The sequence below is a fragment of the Urocitellus parryii genome, chromosome 3 (genome assembly GCF_045843805.1).
Source record: "Urocitellus parryii isolate mUroPar1 chromosome 3, mUroPar1.hap1, whole genome shotgun sequence".
In the NCBI taxonomy this organism is placed as follows: Eukaryota; Metazoa; Chordata; class Mammalia; order Rodentia; family Sciuridae; genus Urocitellus; species Urocitellus parryii.
Genome location: NC_135533.1, coordinates 23,409,211 through 23,420,804, shown reverse-complemented (window position 1 = coordinate 23,420,804; position 11,594 = coordinate 23,409,211). Strand labels below are relative to the sequence as shown.

Here is an 11,594-nt window from a genome sequence, read left to right as displayed (position 1 = left end):
TCCCTCTACTTTCTCTCTCTTTTCCTCCCACAAATTTGTATGTGTGTGTGTGGGAGGGGGTGCTGGGAGTCAAACCCAGGGCCTTGTACGTGTAGCAAAGCTCTCAACCACTGAGCCATACCCCAGGCTCCTCTAGCAGTGCCTCGCCATGGACAGCCCCATTCTCTGTGGCTTCCTAACCTCCTTAGGATGCTTCCTCCATCAATCCTTCCCCTATTCTTTCTCTCTTTTTTATCATAACTTCACCCTCCCTCTACTGGCTCCTTTCAGAAGTATATAAATAAGTTCAATCTCCCTCATGCCTAATTCACTCTATCTTGACCCTAAGCTTTCTCTAGCTACCTCAAACTCTCCTTTATTTTCTTTTTATACACCATTCTTAATGGAATCCTCTACTGTTACTCTCTTCTTCATTTCCTATTCACTTGGCTGTCCCATGAGTTCAGGCTTCTGCTCCCATTATTGCACAGAAATCATCTGGCGATGGCCTTTCAAGATCTTTCACAAGTGCTGGGTGCAGTGGCACACGCATGTAAATCCTAGTGGCTTGGGAGGCTGAGACAGGAGGATTGCAAGTACAAAGCCAGCCAGAGCTATGGCAAGATGCTAAGCAACTCAGTGAGACCCTGTCTCTAAATAAAATATAAAATAAGGCTCAATGGTCAAGTGCCCCTGAGTTCAATTCTTGGTACAAAAAAAAAAAAAAAAAAAAAAAGAAAAAGAAAAAGAAAGAAAGTTCTTTCACAAGCTGTTGGTTGGCTTCCTCCTCCACTGCTGGGCCTCGTCCACCTGTATTCATGGATAACTGGCATCTGAGGCTCAACCCACACACATTCTTCTTTTCTCAAATGAGATTTTCTTCCTGAATTCTTTATTTTTGTTAATAGAGCTACTGTCACCCAGTTATATGCTTCAGTATCATATTTGGGTTTGGGATGTTGTTGTTGTTTGTTCAGCAATTTTAAATAGTTGTTTTCATTAGGCAATACATCCAAATGGTTCAAGATTCAAAACATTCAAATTGTAAACACTGAAGAAACTGGGGCATGGTGGCGCATGCCTGTAATCCTAGGAGACCAAGGCAGGGGAATCATGAGTTCAAGGGCAGATCAGCTATATTAGTGAGACTCTAAGCAATTTAGCAAGACTCAAAGTGAAAAATAAAAAGGTCTGGGGATGTGGCTCCATGGTAAAGTACCCTTGGGTTCAATCCTTAGTACAAAAACAACAAAAAACTACCACCACTAAAAAGGCTCTCTCCTACTAATGTCCTCCAATCACCCATTTCCCCACTCAACAATATAATGTCATCTATTTCATGTATATTACTCTAGGGATATATATATATATATGAGAGAGAGAGAGAGAGAGAGAGAGTTGTGCAGCCCTTAATGACAGTGACAGCTTCTCAGAAATGCATCATTAGGTAACTTCATGGTTGTGTGAGCATCACAGAGTGTACTTAAAACAAATAAGATAGTTACAACATCACTAGGCAATATAATCTTAGGGGGCTACTGCTGTGTATGTGGTTTGTCATTGCCTAAAACATTATGCAGCACATGGCGCTCTCTCTCTCTCTCTCTCTCTCTCTCTCTCTCTCTCTCTCTATATATATATATATATATATATATATATATATATATAATATATATAATATATGTAAAACATAAGTTACATATTTCCAGGTTTTTTTGGGGGGGGTACTGGGGATTGAACTCAGCAGCACTCAACCACTGAGCCACATTCCCAGCCCTATTTTGTGTTTTATTTAGAGACAGGGTCTCACTGAGTTGCTTAGCAGCCTCCCCAAATTGCTGAGGCTGGCTTTGAACTCGTGATCCTCTTGCCTCAACTTCCCAAATTGCTAGGATTACAGGTTTGCATCACCGCACTAGGTCCTCATTTTGCTTTCAAAGATGCAAGTGATAGTTGGGTATGGTGGCCAAGGCCTGTAATCCCTGCTACTTGGGAGGCTGAGGCAGGAGGATCACAAGTTGAAGGCCAGCTTTAGGACTTAGACCCTGTCTCAAAATTTTAAAAAATTTTTAAAAAGGAGTGGGGTTATAGTTCCAGGATAGAGCACCCCTGGGTTTAGTCTCCAGTGCTACAGGAAAAAAAAAAAGAAAGAAAGAAAAAGGCAAGTGATAACATACTGCATATACATTTCTTTCAGTTGTGTTTTTCACACACAATCTTGGATCACAATTTTTTCAATGATTGCAAAATCTGGCTCTATATTCTCTCCTTTCTTCTTACTGTACCTTTTTCCTTCATCACCTGTTTACTTAAGTCACATTCAATCTGATGATGCTAGAACAGACATGGTGAGTTCTCACCTGAGTTTTGTGTACAGTGTTTCTTTACCTCGAGGTATGCAACCATGCCATGAAATCCAAATCCTCCTGTTCCTTTCTTGGTTCAACTCAAATTACTAACTTTTCTGTGAAGTCCTCCTGATCCCCACTGTTGGCTGAGCAAGCTTATAGGGAGCCTAGTAAGACACCTAACCTGCAAACTTGAAGGAGGCGCTCACCCTCAGGTTCTTGCATCATGAAGTTCTTGCACTTGGAGCCTCCAAGCATGGGCATCTCCCTAAATTCTGCACCCTCTGTTCCTTGCTTGCAATTTCCCTAGTCCAGCCTTGCCGTCACAAACCAGGCTTCCTCTAAATCTTGAGAGCTTGACTGGTACATCTCTGATAGGTAGGTTCTGTTTCTGCCTCCTTCTTGGCTATTGAAGTATGATGTTGATCTTCTCACTACAGCTCAGAGTTCTCTGGGGGTGGCAGCACCCCTGGCCCTCTCTGATGCCTGACCCATAGCCCTGCAGATGCAGATGGGGATTCATTAGAATTCTTCAGGTTGAAAGGAACTGTCCATCCAAAATCCTGCTCAAAGTTCTTTTCAGCAAAAACAAGGCAATTTATGAGGAGCTACCCAGGAGACTATGAAACCTACAGGCAGGTCTGGGGTTCTGTGGGAATCCTGAGAAGTGGGTTTTTTCTCTCTCCCACTTCCCCCACCCCTAGGCTTCTCTGTGCATCTGCGTTCTTCCTCTCTCACTACTGACAGACTCTCTCTGTTTCCTAGTGTGGTGAAAAATGGCCTCTGCCTGTCTGCCTATAGCTCCCAAAGCCACCTAAGTTGTAGCTCAAATTGTGTGTGTGTGTTGTCTGTTGAGGGGACACTTCCAATTTGAGTTTCAGAATCACCATGAAAGGATCCAATTGGCCCAGCTTGAGCCAGGAACCTGCTTCTGGACCAATCATCTGTGGCCAGAAGTCACTGAAGGTATAGGGCAAACACGGGACCTCAATGATGTCCACACCCTTACCATCATAGCTCCATCAAGGAGCTCAGCTTCTAGTCTCTGTGTCTCTCGGCCAAACATTCTAAATTCCTGGGACTGAGAACACACTGAACATAGCTCCAGTCAGATGAACACCAGTAATGGGGACTGTGGGGAGGGAAGCTCTGCAGTACAGGCATGAGCGGTGGGGGCCACCTCTGTGAGTGGGGGCAGCTTTCAGAGAAGGGGGACTTTGTTGAGCTGGTGAGTTACACCTAAAAGTGACTGTTACGAACATATTTGTTGAACAAATAAATGGAATGATTAAATGACCTCATTTTAAAAAGAGTAACAGGGGCCGGTAGTTCAATGGTAGAGTGCTTGCAGAATATGTGCAAGGTCTGGGTTTGATCCCCAGCACACACACCCACACACACCCACACACACTCACACACCCACACACACACAAACAAAATATCCCCCCAAACTGTCCAAAGCTATCAGCTAGGAATTATGGTGTTATTGGAAAACTCATTCATTCCATTATTCTCAATATGCAATCCATCTCTACACCCTAATGAAACTTTCTTCCCAACATTACTCCAATCCTTCTTTCCCCTTTATTCTATTACTCCACACAGTTTGCACTCGGGCCTGGTTATTCTGCTGCCTTCCCTACTATTCCATGCTTCTGACATTGCCACAGTAATTTTCCCCAAACACAAGGCTTTTGTTGCCAGCTATCACTCAATTTGTCTGAAACCAAACACATCCTTTATTTATATTGATTTTTCCCTTGAGCAGGTTGCGGAGGTACACACCTATGATCCCATTTACTACAGAGGTTGAGGCAGGAAGTTCAAGGCCAACCTGGGCAATTTAGCAAGACCCTGTCTCAATATAAAAAGTAAAGAGTGACTGGGGTTGTGGCTCAGCGGTAGAGTACTCACCTAGCATGTGCGAGACGCTGGGTTCGATCCTCAGCACCACATAAAAGTAAATAAATAAAATAAAAAGGTATTGTATCCAACTACAACTAAAAAAAATATTGAAAAAAGAAAAAAGAGCCGAGGATACATCTCAGTGGTAAAACAAACCTGAGTACCAAATAAATATAAAGCACTCCCATATTTCTCCATCATTTAGTCCTTAAAACCTCAGAATTGCTGGGCATGGTGGCTCAAATCTGTAATCCCAGCAATTTGGGAGACTGAGGCAGGAGATGGTAAGTTTGAGGCCAGCCTCTGAAATTTAGTGAGGCTCCAAGCAACTTACTGTAGCTCAGTGGTGAAGCATCCCTGGATTCAATCTCCAATACCAAAAAAAAAAAAAAAAAAAAAAAAAAACCCTTCCAGAATTACCTCTGAACTTTTGCCCTCTTAGTCCCTCAACTTTCTTGTTAGTTAACAAGCACTGTTGAATTTTCCTTTGTTTACCTCCTTGGTTGGTCCTTTCCATTTGCATCTCTGGACTAACTCTGGTCTGTCAGGGAGTTCAGCATCTTTTTTTTTTTTTTTTTTTCCTTTGGTGGTGCTGGGGATTGAACCCAAGGCATCGTATATGCTAGGCAAGTGCTCAACCATTGAGATATATCCCTATGCCCTCAGAGTATCTTTCAAGAACTGATATGAAGATGGTATGGAGACAATATTTGGCTGGATGTCTGGGAATGCCCCATTCCTGCCCCACTCAGGGTATGGGGAAGAATAACAAGGAACCCCATGCATCATCTCTGGGGAACCTTTTCTTTTAAAGGTGCTACCCCAGGAAAATGGAACTTACTCTGCATTCTCCCAATTTCAGCAAAATTTTCTTCATGTGTGCAGCATGTGTAGTGGGGGTGAAGAGTAGTGTTTCTTGCTTACCATCCTGTGTCCATCCTGTCTCCACATTAGGGGGTGTAAGGAGGCAGAGAAGCTGGGAGCCCACTAGATAACCAGAGGCTCCACTCATATTTGTATTCCCTGGTGAGTCTACATTATCATGATCTTAGTCTTTGCTCAAAATTGTCAAAAACTATCTGTTGGACTGAGTTAAGCACCATTTTTCATGGAGGTCATGAGGACCCATGTGCAAATTTTTTGTCATTAGTGTGGCTTTAAGACTGTGGCAGATGGAGAACAGGTCTGTCAAATTAATTGTCCAGTGACAAGATTAGTTGAATTTAATTAAGAGGCGAAGAAACCTGGGTGCAGTTTACCAGAATGTCATCAACCTCATAACCTTGTCAGTAAGTCCAGAAAGAACTAAGTAAGTAACCATAAGAATCTAATTGTAGGACAGGGTCTTGGAGAACCCTGTAGAAATATCATCTATAATATAGGAGACCTGATGTCTTCACAGCAATGGCAGACCCTCTCTGATGCGTTTGAGCCAAAAATCTCTGGCTGAAAGGCAGCTCAGCCTGATGAGCTAAGAATCCCCATTCTCCTGCAGAGGTTAACCTGGTCAGTTTGGGGACAGTAACCTCAATTTGCTTAGGAGGATAAACATCATTTAATCCTAAGGAGGTTCAAAATTAAATATAAGAATAGTGAATAAATCAAGTCCACAGTATGCATACTCTTCTTGTGTTAATCTTGGTCATATTCTGTGCAGTTTGGTATTTTCAATGTTTGTACCATTTAGAGAATTTATCATATTAGAGAATCTGACCTTGTGGAGTTTGATGTTTTCTATTTTTATTTTTCTATTTCTTTTATGAAACATTGGTCATAACCCACTAAATTACTTTTGTGCTTCACGAGTGGGTACTGTTCTGCAATCTGAAAGCCCCTGGTGATGGTTAAAAGTGTAACTCTGAGGTCAGGCTGATGGCTTTCAGAATGGCTCCATCTCTTACAATCTGGGGTTGGGCAAGTAACCTCTACACGTTCTTGTTTCTCTCCCTGAGAATGAAGTGAGGAGGGTGATAATATGCCTGTTAGTGCAAGTACTGGGTGTGATGAGGAAAGGGCCAAAGAGGGAATGCTTTCTGAGAGAAATGGAATTAATGATGAGACCTGAAAGAGTAGTAGGAATTATTCAGATGAAGGTTCTAGTAGGTAAGAAAGAGAAGTGCAGAAGGCTGTGGGTAGAGGGAGCAGTCCTTGCAAAAGTTGTGAAGTGGCAGAATTCTTAGACTCATATGACCTGAGAGCATCTCAGTTTGATGAGAGAGATCTGTGGCAGATGAGGTCACTAAGGGCCCCAAAGGCACCTCAAAAGAATTCTAGAGGTTAGCTTAAGTGTAATGGGATCTCATTAATCATTTTAAACAGGGAAATAACATGATTTACTTTTTTAATCTTTTATGATTTTTTGTTTTGTTTGTACTGCTGGGGATCAATCCAGTCTCACCCAGGGTCTTGTGCATACCAGGCAAGGACTCTACTTCTGAGCTATACCCCAGCCTTTGATTTACTATTTTGAAAGACCATTCAAGCTATAGTGTGGAGAATGGTTATAGGAGAGGGCAATTCCAGAAGCAGGGGGACCAAGAAGAGTCTATTCACCAAAGAAGACAGCATCCTGAACCATGATAAGAAGTGGTAGAGAGAAAGTTTAAAAGCTCAAATTGTCTGGGAGGACCTGAGCAAGAGAGGAAGGGATAAGGGATCATTCCCAGGTTTCTGATTTGAGCATCTGGGCAGTTAGTTGATGGTGACACTGACTGTCTTAGAAAACCCAAGATAAAGGCACATTCAACTTTTAAAATTTTCTGTGCTGGGGTGAACGCAGGGTCTTGCACTTGCTAGAAGAGTATTCTACCACTGAGCTATACCCCCAGCCCAAGATATTTCATTTTGGGATGTTAGATTTTGAGGAATTGAAATCTTCTTGAAAATGTATGCTTCTTAATTTTGTTAAGCTGTTTTCTGATACCTGTAGGATGTTAAGTCCCTAATACTATGGCTCTTGCACTATGATATGCATAAAAATCACCAGGCATGGATGGCTTAGGGATGTTAAAAATGCAGGTTCTTGGCGCAGTGGCGCTTGCCTGTAATCCCAGTTACTCAGGAGGCGGAGGCAGGAGGATGACAAGTTCTAGGCCAGCCAGAGCAATTTAGCAAGACCTTGTTTTAAAATAAAAAATAAAAAGGACTGGGGATGTAGCTCAGTGGTAGAGCTACATTCGATTTCCAATGTGGGGGCGGGGGAAGGGGAAAAATGCTAGTTGGTATGCTAACGAGCCAAGATTCTAACGATACCAATTGGGGAACTACGTTTAAACCACGAGTCTGAGTGATTCTTATGGAGGTGGTCTCCTGCTTACTTTTAAAACAAACAACAAAACTACCCCTCATGTCTCCAAAATCAGGTTGTGCTCCCACTGTCCATTCATTTGTGAGGCACTTGCTTGGGGAGTCCCAATTGCTTCATATAAAACTACATGAGAGCAATGACGTTATTTATTTATTTATTTTTAGTATTTTGCGTTGCTAACAGGTGTATCTTAAGCGCACCCAGAACAACATTCGGCACATAAAGGGCTCCCTAGAAATGTTTGCTGAACGAATGAGGGAATAAATTTCATTATCTTGCTTTGTATAAAAACTTTTGCTTTTAAATATCTGGGTAGGGCTTGAAAAGTCACTGCGAAGAGAGGGTGAGGGTGCAAATGGCCCGACAAAGCGGAGAAAAGTGCAAGAGTGAGTGCCTTTCCGATCGTCCTGACACACTCCGGAGGTCCTAATTCCTCGGGCTGGGGGCGAGAGATGACACTCTTTTCAGATCAGCAACCATTTTATGCTTCATGCACCCCTTCTCTGCGGCGACCACGTTTTGTTCATCCAGTCGCTTTCATGGTTCCGGCCCCAGACAAACGTATGCAGTGACAGGAGACTTCAAGGAGTAGGCGGGGGGACGCCAGAAGCCTAGCCGAAAGCCCCCTCCCCAACCCGCCGCGGAGGAGCAGCGCCGACCTCCCCATCATGGCGGCCGCGGGCGGGGAAGCCGAGCCGTGCGTCGCGTGCGTGCCTCCTCCCTCCCCTCCCCCTCCTCGGCGGCGGCCGCGGCGGCAGAGGCGGCAGCGCTCGCCATTGCCGCTGGTGGCAGGAGGCTGCGAGGAGCCGGCGCGGTCGCAGTCTCCACGGCGCAGGCCCACGGTAGCGCAGCCGCTCTGAGGTGAGTGCCCTACCGCGCAATCTCCAGCTATTTCAGCCCCGGCGCAGCCGCAACACGCCGCCCGCCCGCCGGCCGGCCGGCCCGCCCCGCAGCCGGCACCCTGCCGCCCCCGGCTCCGGGCCTGGGCCCCCGCTGGATTCGGCCCGCCTGGGGCTGGGGGCCCCGGCCCGGCCCAGTCAAACCGCCACCCCGAGGATGCGCAGGCCGCACTAGGCCCCAGGCGTCCTGGCGGGCTCGGGAGGGAGGCGCTGCCCTCCTGATAGCTCCAGGGTTCCGGCCTGCCCTGCCGCCCGAGGCTCTCGGGGCCGCGGCCTCCTCCCCGTGGTGGAACCCAGAGCCCGGCCTTCCCGCGGGCTCGGGAGCGGGCGGCCCGGGAGAGCGCGCCGGGCCCGGGAGCGGGAGGTGGGCGGGCTGCGCGGGACCGGAGCCGCGGCTCGGCGTTCTCCCCCTGGGCCCTTCCCTGGTCTCGTTCGCTGGCAGCACGGCCCGGCGGGACCGGGCGGGGCGCGGGAGCTGCTGTCTTCTGCGGGAGAAGAGGCTGGCTGAGCTGACGACCTCCGAAGCTTCCCTCCCGCCGGGGTGGCGTGGGCTTGTTACCCAGGTGGACTGGGGGACGCTGGAATATGGCGCGTTGCCCACCTTCTTGCAAGTTGTTAGGAGGCGGCCCAGGCGGCAGTTCGAGGAGGAGGGCGCAAAGTCCTTTTGTACGCAGAAATAAGGAGCGACATTGTGTTTTTTTCCCCAGCGGAGATGTGACCATGGCGGGGTCTCGGTTCTTCCTGTCCCTGGGGTGGTGATCTCTTGGGTAAGGGAGGGGGGAGTGGCGCGCCCCTCCTAAGGAACCGAATCTTTACTACTGGAAAGACGGGGCTCGGAGATGGTCTTGTGCGTGGTATTATTACAGTATTCCCAGCCTTTTGGTGGGAATTCGAGGGTTTGCCATTGCATGTTATGCACTTCACTGTACCGTGATGTCCACCACTTCTCTCACCTGTTGTGTTGTTGCTTCTGGTCCCAAAGTTTCTACTGTGCATCTAACTGTGCCCACCAAAACTTGAAGTTATTTTAAAATCTTAATGTTTTTAGGGCTTCAAATGATATCTGCCAACCAGTTGGAGGAGCTGTTGCCTGTTCACCTTCCCTTCTTCCAATCATTAAGTTAGAATACTGTATATTAATTGTTTGCTCTAGAGCTGGTGTCAGTTGTGCTGAATTCTTTTTGTGGTCATAGCAAAATTCACATATTAAAAAAGCGTTTAAAGGATATCATTGCATTGGGAGAAAGGTAGCGTGAGTGAGCCTGTCAACCTGGACGGTGTTCAATAGTATGGGTACAGCTTTTGTAACAGGGCATCTTCTGTGCTCACAGTGGTCCTTTTCCCGTTCTATCTCAGCCTTGTCTCTTAAAAAATTCCTATTATTATTATTAGGCCTTGAACAGTAGGTTATTGGATTCTTCTTCACTCAGGGAAAGCTTTGGAGATGTGTGTGTGTGTGTGTGTTTTGGTTTCTTAATTCAGTAGTATCCTGACTCCCTAGAATTGTTTGAAAGTTCCTGACAAGTTATCCTATAAATTAGTGAAAATTTGACTAGTTTTATCTATGCATCTGAATGTAATTTCCTTGTGAGTGCAAAAGGCAACATACAATTACCATATGTAATGTAGTTTATTTAACTCTTGGCTCCTAAATTGTGTGCAGAATTTTTTGTGTCTGGGGACTCCTGCCACATTTTTCTTTGGTGCTGGGGATCATGCTCAGAGCCTTGGGGCATGCTAATGTTACTATACCACTGAGCTACACTCCCCAGCCCTTTTTTTCTTCTGATAGTACACTTTCTTTCAACAGGGTCTTTGACAAAACAAACAACAAAAATCTGATTAGAATAACTGTTTATTTAATCCTTTGGCTCACCTTATTTGCAATATCATAGTCTCAACACTCAGCATAAAGAAGGGAAAATGACCTTTTGCTTAATAGTGAGTAGTCCATATTCTCATTTAGAGAGAAAAAGGGAAAAAAAATCTCACGCTGTGTTTTAAGGAAATTTAGCTTCTGGAGTTAGTTACAGTCACCTAAGGGACTATAGGAGTTATGAATGTCCTTGTCCAGATACAGAGGGAATAAAAGCAGAAAGGATTTCAGTTTTTCCTCCCAATTCATGTGTAGTCCAGTGGAATCCAAAACTGGATTTTTTTTGTTGTTGTTTTATTAAAGCATAGTTATGCAACCATTGCTGTTTTAGTTAGGGTGTTGAAGGCCAACTTCCTACAATTAAAATACGAGTTTACATTGCCTGTATACCAGATTTAACCAGACCTCTGGGTTGTTTTCAAGAAGCATTTTAAGTGAAGTACCCAAAAATGGGTGATTGAGAAATTAAGCTTTTTATCTAGGATTAATTTTTTACAACTTTTCTTATATGTAGTAAGGCATTCAGTAAATGTTTGTTGGGGAACAATAATGATGAATGACAATTATTGAAATTAAGCTTTTTTCATAAGTATTTGAAAAGGCATGATGAATTTTTGGTTTGGTGGGAGGACTATGAACCTCAGCCTTCAGGAAGTTAATGTGTATGTCAACTTCTGTCAGATGTCTTTAGACAAGCCCTGTGCTTGATGCTGAAGCAGGCTTATTCATCTACTCCAGGTTGAAGGGTGAGGGGAAACTGTGGGTTGTTGAGTTTCACAAATACCTACTCTAACCTCAAGAGTTTATATGCATTCTTTCTGGGTCTGTAATCAAGGCCAGTCCAGGAAATGGGATATTTGAGAATTGAGATGTGTATGTGTGACTATATATGATGCTTATTAAACATATAGAAATAGTATTTGGAAAATCCATTTTACAGAATATCATTCTTTGGTTTCGTAAAAAACATTTCAGAAACTGTTCAATGCTAAGGACATTTTCTTTCAGCTCTTTCATGTTTTCCTTGAGAGCTAAGGCTAGTGTTTTCAGCCTAAGCTTACCCATGAATGTTGAGTAAAATAGCCATGAGAAAGAAACCCACTTGTTAAATTTCTTTTAGAAACATTTTATTTAGTCCAAGTCTAGTGTTTTTTGAGTCTCAGGATACATATTAATTTTTGTGTTATGTATCATATAGTTACTTCTTTATTAACTAGGGGGGTGCATTATCCACTTTGTTGGGTGTTCAGTTTAGTGCTTTTATCCATCAGTATTTTAAG

At 44.5% G+C, this 11,594-nt stretch overlaps 1 protein-coding gene across 5 annotated transcripts in view; it reads left to right on the top strand.

The window, feature by feature from the left end:
• Window positions 1–7,717: 7,717 nt before the first annotated feature.
• Window positions 7,718–11,594, top strand: part of Nrf1 (nuclear respiratory factor 1) — a 139,302-nt gene continuing 135,425 nt past the window's right edge. For all 5 annotated transcript variants that reach the window (XM_077795943.1, XM_026392790.2, XM_026392789.2 and 2 more), the window contains exon 1: window positions 7,718–8,400. The gene's annotated coding sequence lies outside the window, so the exon portion shown is untranslated. The remainder of the gene's footprint in view (window positions 8,401–11,594) is intronic.